Genomic DNA, 18748 nt, shown 5'->3' on the forward strand with positions numbered 1-18748 from the left:
TTCTTCAACAATCCAAAACTATTGGTAAACCTAACACTTCGTCGCATTCGTGGAATTAAAGTTAGGTATCATTAAATAGAGGAAAATCAAGTCGGTAACAGATTTTAAGCTCTTGTGTCATTCCGTGATTCTAAGCGTTAAACTTTGAATTTAAATTGCACCCCCCCCCCCCCCACGGAGTTATTACACCTTTTAAACAATAACTATTAGAAAAGAATGTCGTTTTATGAAATAAGAAGAGTAAGAGGAAATTTAAGATAGAGTTAATAAACCTGTCCCTTATACCTTGAGACTTGTAGTGCAGACTTAATTATAAAGTTTGAGATAGTCAATGCAAGTCGCTTGTACGAATTAATTTACAATGTTATATCTTTTTGATGCTCGCAATTTTTGTTATCTTTACCTATAGGTACTACCCAGGTAGCAAAATAACGTTTGTAAAATGGTCAATATTTGGTTTTTGGTCAAAATAACGTTTAATGGTTATTATACCACTAATTATAAACGTTTATATTTAGTAAAATATTGACCTCTTTTAGAACTCATGTTTTCATCACAATAGTTAGGTTGAAAAAACCACGTTATTTACATTATATTTATCACATTCAAAAACGTCACTTTTAATGTGGATATTAAGGTTAAAATAACGTTATATTATTTAACTTTTTTAGGATATATCTTTTGACAAACATGAGACGTTATGTTTTTTGCTATCAACTAATTTTTTAATCTAACTAATAATAAAAGTTTATAGTTAGTTAAATATTAACCACTTCATAAACATGTTTTAATAAAAATATTCTAATTAAAACATGTTATAGAAGTGGTTAATATTTAACTAAATATAAACTGTATTTATATGTTTGTTTGTCCGCTATAGGAATCTACAGTTTTCAACTTAGGTCGACCAAATTTGGTATACTATCTCATGGTACCCTGACTGTGGTTTTCAACGGTTACGGTCGGCAAAACATCTTTAATTAATTGGATTAATTTAAATATTAGGTATATCCGCTATACATAAGATACTACACTTTGGTCTTAGCCAAAAGACCGAGTTTCTTCATTCTTTGGCCCTACACACGGAAAACGATTAAAGTATAGTCATGTTTTTTAAAAGCATTCTTCCATAGACACTAGGCCTTATGATAAAAAAGGAAATTATTGTGTTATCAACGTATAATTTTTAAATTTGGATAAATCAGTTGGTTAAATGGGGTACGGTGCCATGCGTGGAGAGAGTTACGACACCGTTGTACTTTCGTATTGATAGTGACGATGTTTCTCACTGCCGCTACTTATTAGGTAATTGCCTGCACTGTTTGATGAACGGTATATACCTAAGGGAAAAAATGCTGTTATGTAGTATATTCCCGGGAAATATCGGGTACCCTGTTTAATTAAATAATTTACAATATGATCAAAACCGACGTTTAATCGACTTTAGTCCTATAACGTTTATATTAGGTTCATTATGCATCGTTTAATAGTTATATTAACATTTCATATTGACGTTTAATAGACGTTAATCAAATAACGTTTATACTTGGGTTTCTGTTAGTATTAAACGACTTAATATCAACCGTTTTATAAACCGTCTATTTTGGTGACATCGTCAACCATTTCATAACGTTTACCTCTCAACATAGTTTCAACGATTCACAAACGGTTTATCAACGAGATTTTGCTACCTGGGTAGGTAATCCATGATACGAAGATATAGTCAAGCTTAAAAATTGTATTGTCTATATATATATATATATATATATATATATATATATATATATATATATATATATATATATGAGACGATCCTATCTGACAACGAATCAGTCACTAATGAATTTATACGAACTTTTTCATCCATCGCGGTGGACACCTATAGCCCAGCAGCAGTACCGGTAGTTAACTGTTTAACTCCAAATATTTTTTTTAAATTGATCTTAACTGCTGAAGATGTAATAGACGCTATTAAAAAATTAAAGCCGACCTCAACTCGAGGTATTGACGGCATACCTAACTTCATATTAAAGGGCTGTATGGAATCGTTAACAGCTCCTTTAACCAGCCTATTTATATTTTCTCCAAAAACCGGAATCTTTCCGAGTAGGTGGAAGCAAGCTGTTATTTCGTCTATTTTCAAAAAAGGTTTCAAGGGCAGTCCGGAGAACTACCGACCGGTTTCAGTTCTGTGTTCATTGGCTTTGGTCTTCGACTATATTATGTAGAAGCAAACTTATAATAGGTTCAAATGCTTCATTCCGGACACTCAATATGGCTTCGTCTCACGACGATCGGTTGAGACGAACCTCGTAGCTTTTGTCAACTACGTGGGACCTATAGTGACTACTTGTGGCCAGGTCGAAACTATTCACATTGACCTTTCCAAAGCTTTCGACCGCGTTTCGCACCCCCGCCTAATTAAGAAGTTATCAGCTTGTGTAATTTCTGGAACATTGTTAACTTGGTTTAAGGACTATCTTGCAAACCGCTCGAACTTCGTTAAATGCAATGGGGAAATTTCAAGGAACTCGTACCTGGTCCTTTGTGGTGTCCCTCAAGGGTCGTCGCCTGGGCCCTCACTTTGTAATATTTATATTGCGGACCTGCCATCTGTGGTCGAAAATAGTAAACGCCTGCAGTTGGCTGACGATCACAAACTTATCAATGAAATAATTTCGCCATTGGATTGTTATAGACTTCAAGATGACTTGAACAGGTGAAATGTTTGGTTTCTTGATAATAATTTACCTATGAATGAAAATAAAACGGTAGTAATGACGTATACAAGAAAAACTAATCGATTTCTTTATGATTCTAAAATTTTAAATCGTGAGACCCTTACTAAACACTTGGGTTTTTATTTTTATAGCAAATTATTATTTGCACACCATGTTAAACAACCCCTGTAGCATTAGGCTGTCGGTCAAGAGTCGGGTATGGGTCTAAAAGTCGTTTTCAGGTCGACGACCGTATGCCGACTCAAATTGTTCAATTTTTTCAAACCCCAAAAATTACAACTTTCCATTTTGAGACTTTATAAAGTCGGCAAGTCGACTTTAATGTACAGTCGATATGCCGACTTGATAAGGACCACACATGTATTTTTTTCATATTTTTAAAATAATTGTATTTTATTGTATAATTATACTTCGAAATGTCCTAGGGGTAAAATGGTCGGCCGATTACAAAACGTCGACTCTTTACCGCCAATTAATAGACTCTAACCGACTCCGAAACGACGTCGGGCCGACTTTATGTTAATGCTTATTTCCGACCCAAAACTGATCTCATTATTAGATTTTCGAATACAAATAAGTTTGAAGAAAAACTAAAAGTGAATAAAAAATTCATCATCATCAAATAGTCAGAAAATAATTAAAATATCCCCTTTTCCTAAATAAATATGGTCGGTTTCATAAAGTTAATGTCGAATCAAATAATTAAATGTAAGGTCTATTTTAAGTTGGATAATGGTCGGTATACCGACCATAAATAGTCCCAAAAAAGGATTTACGGTTCTAGTGTCGAAAAACGTCGTCGACTATAAACCATTGAATTGGGAATAATACTGCTAGAATAACAATTACGATTTCGGTTGCCATGGTTACGCGGGACCTGTTCTGATAAGACTGTACGAAATTCATCTTTATAATTAGGCGGTAGCGCGATCTATACTTTGTAAAGTTACATGGCTAAAAATAAATAATTATTAGCTAACTCACCGTAACTTGAGTTAAAAAGAATCGTGTTGACAGAATAAAATTATTTTTAAACAACTTCAAAGGTATGTTTGTTACGAGAAATCATACATTCCAATTTCGCATCAGATTCGCGAAAAAATTCAATTGCAATAGTTGCCACCAATAGAGACAGATGCCCCCACGATAGAACGATAAAGTTGATAAAGTCTCTTTATGGAACGAAATTGATCCCGCGCCAGCCAGATTTAGTTGTACCTCTATTTATTCCCAACTCAATGCTATAAACCGACTTTTCGACCGTACCCCGACTCTAAACCAAAGACTATAATAAATAGACTGGCGTGTTCAATGGCTCAACTTGCATACGATAGCAGACGTTGGTCAAAATTTCCCCCGCGCTTCAGATTGCTACTAGTGGCGCTTCTAACGGCTGGTCAAAATTTTCCCCGCGCTTCAGAGTGCTACTAGTGGCGCCTCTAACGGCTGGTCAAAGGCTTCTCCCGTGTTTCGAAAGTGTTAACAGGTTTTTTGTATGAAGACGCCTGTCTAGTAAGCGAAGTATATACAGTCTTTGCTCTAAACCGACTTCATGTGTTACAGGGGTTTGCGATTTACGATATTATTTCAAAATATGAATTCCTGATTTTTATTGATATTGATTAATTATACTCTAAATAGATTAAAAAAAATTAAAATGTATTAATAAATAGGCCTATTGATACGAGCACAAACGTTTTTCAAACGCTTCATAGTTTAAAAAATTCAAAAGCACGCGCCAGTTGATACTTTCGCAGCGCCATCTCCGGACTAGCAGCATGTTAGAAGTTTATTGGCGAACTCGCTTGAGATGAGAGGTGTAATTGTTGACTTGTGCGCTTAATTTTCTATTCAAAATTAATGGAAAAATCTTGAGAAATACATTAAATCGAAACTAACAAAGTAAGTTTTTCAATAATATATCAATATAAATAATATCTATATCAATTAATTATAGCTTTGTGAACAATGTTTTGCATGAGCGGTTAGGCCTTGGCAATTACAAGGTCATGTGTTTTATTAATAACATATTAAATAGACTACAACATTAAAAGATAATGATATTTGTTAAAAGTATTTGAATTGTAATTGTTTTTACGTATTAAAATCTATAAGCTTAATTAAAATGTTTCTTTTCTATATCACTACTATATTAATTCTATGAACTTCGCCAAAAGATTTTCAGTCTTGTATATTGTTTGGATTAGTTCTATTAATATAAATAGCTCATTTTTGTTTACAAAATAATTGAAAATTATTATCGATTCAATCTCAGCTAAATTACTGTTAAGGCATCAAATTGGTATTAAGTGGGAGTTCCGAAGTGCGATTTAATTTGACGTCGGCACAACGTCGTTTCACAGTCGGAATTGTGTGTATATGAAGTTAGCCCAACGTCGTTTCCGAGTCGGAAATATGCCTTTGTGAAGTCGGTCCATAGTCCTTTCTGAGTCGAATTTTTTTGTCGATCGACGGTCGGCCGACTACTTTTCTACTAGTACATTTCGACCTTTCAGAGTGGGGTGGCCCGACAGTAGGCCGACCTTTCTGTTTTAAGACACTAGCCGACGTCGGCCCGACTCTAAAATGCTACAGGGGAAATTATCTTTAAAAGCCAGAAACATCTCGAAATTTCCTTTAGACTTTCACAACAATTAAATTCACGGGTGTGTTTTTTAACTCTATTTAAATCATTAGTGATGTCCTCAATTCTTTACTGTTCCGTAGTTTTTAGTAATACCTGCGCTTTCAATATTTTAAAATTAGAAAAAGTTGTACACAAGTTTACTTACCTTTACAATAATTATTTTCCAAACAATATATATTGAACTGAATTGAATTGAATTGATTTTAATGTGCCATGAGACAGTACAGTGCGCACCAGCAAGTCCTAACACAGTGAAAAAGAAAGAAAAAAGCCACCGTATAACATGTTACAGGAATGTCAGAAATACATTAATTCGATTATGCTTAACTTAAGGCAATTTCCAATTTTTTATATTAATAGAGGATTTGAGCAATTATTTCAAATAAACCATGAGTATAAGCGGGTAAATCTTAAAAATTAAAAACAATTTAAAAATAAACTATTTACATTACAATTTCAAATTTCATAAAACAAAGCTATTATTCGACCAATTATTTTAAGCCACTAGTATAAGCGAGTACATGTTAAAAATTAAAAACAATCAGAATATAATATTTACATTACATTTATACATTAAATAAAACAATGCTCTTGTTTGAAATCTTACGCTTAATAAACAAATCCATTTGACTTCCATGTGCATTATAGTTATTTAATATTCTACGAATAGAAACATTGCAGTTAGACAACGGGTAAAATAATTTTGGATTTCTATTTGTGCGAGATGTACAATTAAAAGTTATTAGTTCCAATATTTCGGAACACTCTATTTTTTGGTTTAAAATACGATGTAAAATTTTTATGTGCCTTTTAATTAACGCTTGCCTAATTGAATCTAGTTTAATATGAGTTAAAAAATCTTCGTAATTTAAATTTAGATAAGGCTTTGTAAAAGTTTGATATAAATGATAAAATTTTCTTTGGAGGGTTTCTAATTTAAATAAATTGGTTTGACAAGTATTACTACATGTATACGGGTTGTTACGGATAATAGTACCGAAACTTTATATATGCATTCTATGGGTCTCTATGAGTAAAAAATGTCTAATAAACATGGGTCCTAAAGTGCTTCGTTTCAGAGATATGGGCTCCCAAAAAACTACCTCAAAACCCGGACACAGCCTTAAATCTGGCAAACAATATTCTTCTTTGAACCAAATTGTTTTCTTTAAACTATCAAAAGTGGCAAAAGTTCATTAATGTCATTTTAGAACTAAAATGGGTTTGAAGACAAAAACAAGTCATTTTAATTTATTGGTACGATTTTAAATATTTAATCTAAAGATATAAATGTCATAAAAATTCTAAAGGAATGGTTTTAAAATTGTCTAATATTGTAGCTAATATGGCACATTGTTCCAGGAACGCTTATTGCACGGACGGGCTCAAGAAAAATGGGTTGGAAGATCACAGATTCAACCAGCAGTAGATTCCTAAAAGTCTGGTGTCAGATCGACTGGCATTTGAGTCTGTAGATAGACGGCTAAGAGAAATACAAGAAATTCGTATCTTTAAATTTAATAATTAAAATCGTATCAATAAATTAAAATGGCTTGTAATTGTCTTCCAACTCATTTTACTTCTAAAAGGACATTAATGAACTTTTGCCACTTGTTATTAAAGTTTCTCGCCCCACGGATAAAAAACAATTGATAGTTTAATGAAAACAATTTGGTTCAAGGAAGAATATTGTTTGCCAGATTTAAGGCTGTGTCCGGTGTTTTGGGGTATTTTTTTGGGAGCCCATATCTCTGAAACGAAGCACTTTAGGACCCATGTTTACTAGACATTTTTTACTCATAGAGACCCATACAATGCATATATAAAGTTTGGGTACTCTTATCCATAATACCCTGTATTGTAAACATCCGTAGACCAAAGAGGATTTCACTAACGAAACGTATAGACTGCAGACACTATTATGTTGATATCGAACTTTCTAAATTATGAATGTCTAAATATTGTATTAATGTAGCGTAAATGATTTTCTTATGTACTTAACGACCCTACAAATACATGTTAATGTAATTTTTTTAATTTAATGTTTTGTTTTTTTTTAGCGAGATAGTGACCACTGTTGTGTAAGAACTTTTGGTTTCCTGTAAGCTCTTTTATTGCACAATAAAAAACCTTTTTATTCAATGAAATGCGATCCTTGTTGAATTGTCTTTTAATGGAAAAATTAAATATCATTAACGGAACGCCTTGGGATTGGTTTATAACCATAATTTAACATACAGCTAAATGCCACAGATCTTGCATCATGTTGAAAAACAGGTAAATTTACGTTATAATGGTGTTTAAGTAGTGTTTATAATTTCGTTGAATATATACAAATTATCTACAAGATAAATAATAATAAAAATTAAATTATATTATCACAATAATATAATAATATTATGGTAATAATAATTATATTATGTTTAATACAGGCATGCATAAAAAATCAAACATGAAATATGAAAATACAATATCAGCAATACTATTTGTGGACTTAAATGCTTATTTAGCACGGGACCATAGTGAGATAACAAGTGTTCAAAACTCCCATTGCTATTTTCAGATAGCCCTTGAGTGTCCTGATACCCCTGAACGGTGTCCAAGTCTTCCGTTGCGGTTTCTTAGTATTCCTTGCCCTTGTCCCGATAGCCTGGAACTGTGTCAAGAAAGCCCGGGACGGTGTTATTTAAATGAATATTGCACGAAACCTAATTTCTACATTTTATAAAGCGAGCTTTATGGAGAATGAAATGAGCTTTCAATAGCACACCGCATGTAAATTTAATAAACAATTCAGAAATCAAAATGACAAAAATTTATCGAAAACCTTTCGCTTCCGAGACTTTTGCTAACTGCCTTTCTTTTTTAAAAACCCACAATTCTTGCATCTAATTTTCACTAGGGCGTCACAAAACCCTAACGGGTATTTTTGACAAAAACCTGAGCGGAGCGAGCTAGCGACAATATAAATAATTCAAATTTTGAACACATTTAAAGAAATTAAGGTAATAACTTTTATTTTTATGACATACATATCATAGTAGTTTCAGCCTCTCCAGTTTTTTTAAGCTAGTCCGGTCCTACTATTGACTTTCAAAAGTCGTTCTAAATTTGGAGGGCGAAAGGTAATTGCACAATATATTTTAATATTTCCATTATAAAATTGCCGTTTGCCATTATAAAATTTCCATCATAAAATTACGTTTGTCATTATATATTACGTCTGCCTTCCGTTTCTAATATATTCCTAGACGTTCCCTTTGCAATTCTATCCGCTTACAACCACCAAATCAGCCCGCTTCCCTACTCCGTCGACGGCTTGCAAAACACCCGTCAAAAAGGCAGCCGTTGATTTCAATATTTCTCCGGCCCACAAAACGCCCGTTAAAAAGGCAGCCGTTGATTTCAATATTTCTCCGGCCCACAAAACGCCCGTTAAAAAGTCAGCCGCACCCCGTTAATGAATTTCTAAAATCTGGTATTTTTTTTATTAAATAACGTAATTCTAAAAGGAGAAACCTTTCGGACGATCTGCAGTTTAATGTCCACAGTGACGACGAATTCGACAAATTGGTCAGTTCGATACCGTTAAATTTAATATCTGGGGAAACTGTGATGAAATTAGGGATAAGAGTAGTTGGGGTGGGGGAAACTGGCAGTGGTGGTATACCCATTAAAGTTTTAGATGTCACGAGTTTTATTTTAAATAAGTTGAAATAAGAGTGTAAATAAATGTGTAATCCAATCGTAGAATAAAAATCTAAAAATTCGAAATGGTTTTATGTAGTCTTTACCTATCTACCCCTTTTCTCTAGTATCCCCTCAGAGCGCGAACGGACAAAATTTCCACCAGTTTTCACTCTGTCTCTCTTCTGGTAACGCTATACGTTGGCCTCCGACACCCCCTCTAGCGCCCCCCTACCATCCCCCTCCAGTTCTCTACAAAACGTTTCCGTACAACTCGCGCCCCCTACTCTCTCTCTTTCTCTTTCTCTTTCTCTTTCTCTTTCTCTCTCTCTTTCTCTCTCTTTCTCTCTCTCTTTCTCTCTCTTTCTCTCTCTTTCTCTCTCTTTCTCTTTCTTTCTCTCTCTTTCTCTCTCTCTCTTTCTCTCTATTTCTCTCTCTTTATTTCTCTCTTTCTCTTTTTCTCTCTTTTTCTCTCTCTCTTTTTCTTTCTCTTTCTCTCTCTTTCTTTCTCTTTCTCTCTCTCTCTTTCTTTCTCTCTCTTTCTCTCTCTCTCTTTCTCTCTCTCTTTCTTTCTCTCTTTCTGTCTGTCTCTCTCTCTCTCAACTAGGTACCGTTCGGCTAAAGCGTCGGCCGCTCTGGCCAACGACGTTGTGAATTTCTTGTCGCGTTGGGATGTTCCTAAAATGGAACATCGCCCCTTTTCTTAATTTTAATTTTGTGTTATTACTCGCACTGACCACGTACTTTTGTTTTACCGTACTCGTTTCTACTGTACTTTTGTAATTTTTATCCACCTGACCATGACGTGAGACTTCCTACACATGTAGTGTGTTTTTTTTTGTTCCGCGTGTTTTGTATTGACCTTGTAACTTTGCTTTTGTACTTTTGACGCCAATAAAGGCCCTGTTTAAAACAAAAAACTCTCTTTCAACCCGTGGCTCATACAATTCCTCTTTCCCTTGCACCCCCCCCCCCCTCCTTTGAAAGTTACTAACGGACGGATGGACAAAACTTTCCTATAGAGCTCGCTGCTAAGAGAGCTACGCTCGCTCCGCTCAATAAAGCGCTTTCTTCGCGAGTTGCAGCTCCTTCCAATTACGAGGTTAGAAAAGAGCGATATAAACTAACGAGTAGGTAGATGTTACTTTCCTCCTTTTGTGGCGAAAGTAAAATTTTGTTTAACTAGTTAGTGCAAGATGAAAGATATAAAAGTTAAACCCAAAACATTGCCCCCTGAGCTTATGAGTGTTGATGCACTGGTGCTTAAATTATATGTCGTTGCGGGTTTTGATGTACTGATACTTGATTTAGATGTCGTTATCTTATGCATTCTGAAAAAGTCAATACAAGATTGTTCGTTTTGTATAGTTGCGGTAGACTTGATGGGTTTTAGCAAGGAACCATTTCTAATAACGAGCTGACATCTCCCTTGGTGTTTAATTGTTACACTTGATCCTCTGATTTCCACTATTTTCGTAGAATGAGTCCAATTTATTTCGTTGAATGAGCTTAGGGTGGACTTGATCTCACAATTTGACAGTGTGGCATTGATCGTGCATATATGGGAGTTCGTCAACTTTCTTCTTCATTCGGCTCTTATTTATCTTATCATTGTCTCTAGTGGCTTGATCAAACGTTTCAAAAGTCCGTTGTCAGATAGGTTGTTGCTCGAAAATTCATAAGACAGTTTGGGAGGATGTTTGACCAGTATGTATGTGGCTAACATGGGGATTTTTCGTTCTATAAGCCCATTTGCCATAGGCCAACGAAGTGTAATTCTATGATGTGTGAAACCTAGTTCTTCGGAAAAGCGTTGGAATTCATCTCCATTAAATGGGGGACCGTGGTCCGGGTTCATATTCTTTGGAATGCCAAAAATTGAAAAACGTGTCTGAATGATTTAACAGTAGATGCAAAAGAAGTGCTCGAAATGTTAATAGCCAACGGGTATCAGATGTGTTCATCTGCTATGACCAGAATATAATATGGTGTTGGTCCAAAAGAATCAATGGTTACCGAATGCATGGTGTGTTCTTGAAATGGCGACATAGATACTGTTTGATTTTGGTGATGCGGAATGGTCGATCGACACGCCATACACGAATCTAGGCGTGTTTTGACTTTGTCCTTCAGGTTTGGGAATCACTCTTTGTCGTGGAGGGCTAGTTTGGTACGTGCGACCCCGGGTGAACTTCATGAGCTATGGTTATAGCTTTTTCAATTAGGCTACTTGGTAGAATGATTCGGTCTCCGCGAAACATGATTCCATTGTCGTGGGTTAGTTCGTGTCAAATAGTTTTTTAAGCGTTCCATATTTTGATATTGCCTCACAGAAGTTCAATTTTGTCCGATAAAAGGGTAATAGTTTAAAACTTCTATGACTCTCGGTAAGCACCGTTTCTCCTTCTTCTTAAAAAGACTAATAGCACCGAGAAAATTTAACTGAAGCGACGCAATTACCGAATTCGTTCGTAGTTGAAGTTATTGAATGACGAGACATATATTCGGCCGGGTTGGTTTTACTTGCTGGGTATGTTGTTGTTCATTTTTAATGCTGAAGGCGCAAGGTCCATCGTTGAATACACGACGAAGTAAGGGTTCTTGGATTGCTTCTAGTCCACAATGACGGAAGTTGTTCTTTGGGGATCGAAAAAAATTTAGGGCTGCACAACCCTTTAATCTTTCCTTGATAATATCCATTGTTTCTTGGTGTGTTGTTGTCCATACCCAGAGTGTATCTGAGTAGGCTGGTAGAAATCTGGCACAGTAATTAGCCAGTCCCAGAAAACTAACTAACGTTGCCAAATGCTGGACGACACTAAAGGGCTTCTATTTTCTTTGGGTCAGATTTAATACTGGCATTTTTAGATACATGAAAACAAAACTGGATTTTGAAAATTCACATTTGTTTCGTTAAGCCTTAGGTCTGCGCCAGAAAACTGTTTTAAGACTTGACATAGTGGTCGGCGTGGGTGCTATCGCCTTTTAAGATGTCATCGCTTGTGTTGATAGTATTGTTGATATCTTTGATAGTATCATCAATATTTCAGCTACCGAGTTTGCTCCAAAGAAAAGTATTACTGAATGGGCCCATGTGAGTTGATAAAATAGTGATATCACGAGATTCATCGTAAAGTTCGATTTGATGGTAGCCCTGGTTAAGGTCTAGCCGTGTTAAAATAGTCATTCCATTCATTGACTCTCTCTTAAAATTCGGGGGTGTGTGGCGTTCCCGATCTATAGCGCGGTTTGATATGAGCATTTGGGTATTAAAACGAGTGGGGATTGTAGGGTCAATGTGGAAATGAGCTCTATAGTTCTACATTTTTCTTAAACCAATGAATAAATGGTTATATTCATTTATTATTTAAAAAGAAATGGAGCTTTGTTGCTTGCCGGGCAATGTCTGCAATAGATCTAATTTGCGAAGAGTTAATGCCCCGACAATATTGAACGCCGTTTTCGAGGGGTGTAAACCATGGAAAGTAGTTGCAATAGGTAGAGAGTTAATTAAAATTGTAGAAAGGAATGTGCCAAGGAGCGGTAAGGACCCCTGGGATGTAAATAGGTAAACTTTTCGTCTACAATTGTTAGTGGTGGCGTAAGCCTCAAACATGTGGGATAGTTTATTATATTTCCTGAATCACCGGTATTCATATGTACCTCCATACCTATGAGATGGACCACTGAACTAGGTACAAGTTGATTGGTAGTCAGAGTATGAATTAGCGCTTTCTGTAGTGGTTCGTCATCAGCGAGGCACAGGCCAATCTGGTCTTCTTCGTTTTCGTAGTTTTCTGAAAAAATAGCAGCAGCATACTGTTGGTTCAGTTTGGCTTGTTTTGTTTTTGCATAGTACTTCAAAATGGCCAAGTCTTCCACACCTACTACAGTTTGCAGCTATGACCGGGCAACCTAAACGTCTTTGTGAGTTAGGAAATTTTCCTCCACGGTGGAAACATTTGTGAGTTGTAGAATTAGAAAGCATATTCCCGCAAGTTAATTGTCAGCGTGCAGTTAGAGGGTAGTATTGCCCAGAAGATGGTGTCTGTTGAATTTGAGCCGTAGGGGTGCTGTTTGCGAAATTGTTTGGTTGGTAGGCACTGCGAAAATGTTGGTTGTCGGGAATGAATACGGGCGTAGGCATTTTTAATAGCATTAAGGCTAGCATTTTCTTTCCTATCCCGGTTTTCCATCGTGATAGTTTGACGATCAGCTTGTTTGTTAGATCTTGCTAGAGCTTACAGTTCATCAAGTGCGAAATCCTTGTAATTAGGAAAGTAATAAAGTATTCATTCATTCATTATATGGACACCATCAAGGACATTCTCGACACTGTCGCCTGAGTACACGGTCAAGCTAGGGCTATCTGGACACCTTAATGGGAGTTTTGGAGACCATCAAGGTATTCTAGACACGGTCTCGGGCTATCTGGTGACCGAGTATGGGTATCTATACACCACCAAGTGTTATCTGGATAACCTCAATGGCTATAGGCAAGATACTTTCTTAAATCTAAAACGAAATACACCCTCGTGGCATTCGGACTTTACGCAAAAGAGCCTTCGACTTAGAGAACCCTTTTAGGCAAAACCAAGCAAGATAAAAAGACACTGGGTGATTCTTAAATATAGGATCGACAAAAACATGGATAAAATAGTTATTTTTTTAGGCACGCGCTCTTGCTATATAAGTAGATTGTGGCTCACGCGATTTCGCGCGCTTTGAAAATGAAAAAAGAAGCGCTAGCTTAAATACTTTTACCATACGACAGGAAGTAACCAAATCATGTGACTACCAATATTTTTAGGAATCAAATTTTATTTGTAGATGTGGGCTGGCGAAGTGGTTAGTATTCTCGCCTCGCAGCAAGATAAGCCGGGTTTGATCCCAGCTTGTGGCACTGGGTGAAAACTCGGAACTTCTTCTAAATACAGTTTGCATGTTTTCTCCCCACTAGTTTAATGGGCTTACCGTTTCCCGTTTCCATAAAAACTCTGCTGAGGTTATCGGTTATAGTAAGTGTAAGAAGCTGTTCGCTCACGTGCCATGAAGGCCTTGCCACCACCCTTCTACCAGTAATTGTCTTTACTAGTCGATAGTTGCCTTGGGTATTAGCACATAAGCTTGGCTGATAGTTTCTGTATCAGACAATTTTTTTATCCAGAGATTTTTTGTCAATATTTGTATTGAAAAATGTTTCGCTGAAAGTACTTAACGGATTAGTAAATTACTTAATTAAGTAGCACAGATGAAATTTAAATTTCCTAAAACAAAAGTAAATATATTGAAAAACTACTGTGGCTAACCTTCTGATTTGATATTTGTTCGTTATTTTTTTCCTTATAATATACGAAAACGTGAAGAGGTGTTTTACTTAAAAAACATAAATAAATTCTAAATTAATTTTAGATATTTAAGTTGTTGACTTTTCAAAAGAAAGAGTGCTACCATCTTAATGTTGTATATTTTTTAAATTTAGGTTACATGTATGAAAATTGTGACTTTAAGCCTTTTTCAGTTTTGGTATTAATTTATTTTACCAATGAACTTTGACTATTTAGGATTAACGACGTTTGACGATATGTACTATCAAAAGTAAAAAATATACACCGCATTACACCATTTTAATGATATTAATATGGTAAAAAGTGGCAATTTTCCAAGTTGGCCAACTTCCACATGGATGAAAATTAAAATACTGGAGTCAAATCGTTACTAAGGTTTTAATATACAGGGTTTTTTATTTGCTCGAAAACGTTTTTTCTTAACTATGTTTTCTAGAAAGTTGAAATTTTTATGGTACGTTAAACATGCCGGGGGACACTCGCTGACAAAATTTCATGGATTTCGGAAATTATTTACAAGATTTATTTCAAAAACTTAATTTTTCACCGCTAGGTGCTGGAATTAATTTGTCAATGGGGAACTTGTAGAACGTCATCGAAAACATAAGAATATCGTTGGTTCGAAAAAATTTAACGAGTTATTCACTGAAAAACACGACTTGAAAAAGTGACAAGTTGGGCTAGCTAAATGTTTATTTCTTTAATTTTTATTATTTTTGTTGTAATTGTACTAGGGTAATTTTTTCTCGATAAATTTCCATAGACCTTTTTCACTTTAAGCATTTTAATTTAAATAAAATAAAACTATTGAATAGGTTGCGAATATGACTAACTGTAGGGCTAGAATAAACAACTACATGGAGACGTTGGTAGCTAAATAAACGAAAATAATGTCTAAAGGTCCGTGAAAACGGCTCGTTTATTTTGTTTAAAATGCAATGCATGCTGTTTTTTACATATTCTAGAGCAGATCGTACGGAAATAGTTGCAACCATTTACTACGCAGAAGGTGGTAGAAATCTAAGAAGAGTGAGTGAGATTTTCCAACAACGTCACTTGGATAGAAAACCGTCCGTATCTTCAGTGAGGCGAGCTGTCAATGACTTTCTGCAGTATGGTAATGTAGAACCTAGATTTCGAGTTGTTGGTCAGCGTAATAGCGACTTGGAGAACACGGTATCGGCTTCCTTTGTGCTTAATTGGGGTGTAGTAAAACATTTGTATGAAAAAAATTACGTGCACATAAGTACCATCCTTACAGAGCTACGCTACACCAAGGTTTAGTAGATGGAGACGCTCAAAGACGGCTGGACTTCTGCAACTGGCTGCTGAGTTCTGTGGATAACGACCCTCAATTTGTCCGCAACATTTTATTCTCTGATGAAGCTTCGTTTTCGAGAGATGGGCCTTACAATCACCAGAATCATCACTATTCGCAAGACAAAAATGCACACTGGGGTTTGAACAACATCATTAGTTTCAGTTTGGACGCTCGAACGTTTGGGTTGGTTTATTAGGAAACCGTCTTATTGATCCTGTATTTCTGCCACAAAATCTAAATGGGCAGAATTGTTTACATTTCCTACAAAACGAACTTCCATTAGCCCAGGTTGTGGTTTCAACAAGACGGAGCCCCACCTCATTACCACAGAGACGTGAGCGCGTTTCTCGACAACGAATTTCAGCAACGGACGATACTTTGTCCACCAAGGTCCCCAGATCTTACGCCGTTGGATTTCTTTTTTTGGGGCTACATTAAGGATTAGGTCTACGCCACTCCCGTTGAAACGCAAGAGGATCTTCGTCAACGAATTATAAGCGCCTGCCAGGAAATCACCGCAGAAATGATTCAACATGCTTTTGACAACTTGATTGTTCGCGCTCAAGCTTGTATCGCAGCTGATGGTGGAATATTTGAAACATTCTTATAATTTCATCGCATTTTGTTAAATAAATTGATTTTTCTGATTCTTTTTGGAAATTATTTATTTTACGAATTAATTATTGTCTCTTCCCAACCTTTAAATCAAACAATTATCCGACTTTTTCAACAAACGTAAATTGAATTTATGACACTATGCGAATACATTTTTAGCTAGCCCAACTTGTCCCTTTTTCAAGTCGTGTTTTTTAGTGAAAAATTCGTTTAATTTTTTCGAACCAACGATATTCTTATGTTATCGATGACGCCCTACAAGTTTCCCATTGAAAAATTATATCCAGCACTTAAGTAAATTAAGTTTTGGAAAAACGTGAAAATAATTTCCGAAATCGATGAGATTTTGTCAGCGAGGGTCCTCCGGCAAGTACTTGCATAAGAATCCGCAGATCCATGATAGCATGACTTGGTGAATCCATATGAAATAAACTTATACAAATTTTACAAAATAAAAAATTGTTACAATTTAACAAAATAAATTATATTAAAAATTTCATTATATTTATTAAGTTAATATTATTAAGGCAAATGTGGGGTGAGAAAATATTTAATGTTTCGGCTTATTTCTCTTATGGAATTCAAGTTTAATTTTTTAATACGACAAAAGTCAAAATGGTTTCATGATAATTTTAAATATAGTAGTTTTATTGTTTTGGTAGAAGATTAACATATTTGCAAGAAATATTCCTATTTTGTTCCATACTTAATTAATATTTGACATACGGAAAGTATAACATTATTTTGATATCTTAGATGTATTTAAATTTGCGTAGTATAACCTAGATTTTTCAATTTAGGATCGCTGATTCTTTGTCATTTTAGGTATTGAAACGTACTTAAGTAAATTTGAATATATTTGTAATGCACAATTGCGGTGATACAGGGGAGTATGAGAGTGTTATCCTGGACTAGAAATCTGATTTCGATTTCGTATAAACTCAATATTTTCTAAAGAATGTAAAACTATTACAGAGCCCGGTTGAGAGTTTGCTTTGTATCTTGTCATATTTTACTTTTATAGTCTGACTGCTTCCACTTCGATGTTAAAAGTTAGGTAGAACGACCGCAGATTTTAGATTTTTGGGCGCGCGTCTAATCAAATATAAGGTGTTTTGTATTCGCATCTCGAAAGCCATTGTTGTATACGCGACCGTATGAAAACATAAAGAGTATCAGAAGATTTCCTCTGAATACAAAAAGAGAGTTACGAAAGCTAATCACGTTTGGGAAGAATAAGATACAACGACTCAAACAGTCTACGCTCCCCGCACGAAAGTATAACAGTAAAACTTTGATAGAGACTAACTTTGCGGTTACAAAATCGGTTGGCAACATGTAAAACCAAAAGTAAATAGGGAAATGAACTATTGAAGTTATTTGAGGGGCAAATATTTTTTTAAATTTCGTTTTCATTCCCTTAACCTTTTTACAACGGTTTTATCAAACCGTGAATTTTACCCTTGTTAAACCAAGTGCCCTTTTTAAGGGTTTAGTAAGCCAAAAGTAAAGTTATGGATCGTTTACAAAAAGCAATAAAATTTTTTACGTAACTGGCGCTAAAATAAATCAAATTTTAATTTTATCTAATAAAAGTATCATTACTGCTTATTTGGATTTTAATGTTGGTTTTTTTAAAGCCAAAAAGATCGATGTAGGTTCTACTAATATAGGGTAGCATCTGTAATATAAGTTAACAGTTAAATAATGACCGATTTGCGCAAGGGACAGCATAGAACCGGTAGAGTTTCCTTTTTCATATAGTTCTACAAAAATTTAATTCCAAAAATAAATAAATACGAAGATATATTGGGAAATACAAAGAAAATGTAAAGTATTTATAGAAAATAATTTATTAATAAATTAATAATGTTTCTTATAATGTTTTTGAGATGGTGCTCTAGACCTAAAATCAAGATGGAGCCTGTAATTTATTGAAGTGTCGGTATAACGGCAAAGCCACACAGCCATAATCTGGAGTCCCTAGTTATTCCTTGAGTAAGTCGGCTCTTTTTGAAACTAATATATAAATATTTATGATGGTTAAAATATTTTAAACCCCATGAAACTATAGTTCCTACTTTTAAAATAAAAATGTATTTATCGCTTTCCTCCAATTGAAAACGCACTAGCTGGGTTTTGTTTTATCAACACATTTAACTCTGGAAGCAATTTATATTGTCCCACTCTAGTGCATAAATTCAGGGTTGGACATATTCAACCCAACTTTTGAAACGCTGAAGTGGACCTAAATCAATTAAAAGTGAGAAACCAAAACAATTTTTTTAATGAAAGGATTAGGGAAAATCCGCTTACCGAATTGTGGAGGGTCCAATGGCGACTCTTTCGTTCGGAGAATTTTCTTTTCAGAGTAGTGTCTTTACGCCCT

Source organism: Leiobunum rupestre, chromosome 6, assembly GCF_980474605.1.
Source record: "Leiobunum rupestre chromosome 6, qqLeiRupe1.1.hap1, whole genome shotgun sequence".
NCBI lineage: Eukaryota > Metazoa > Arthropoda > Arachnida > Opiliones > Sclerosomatidae > Leiobunum > Leiobunum rupestre.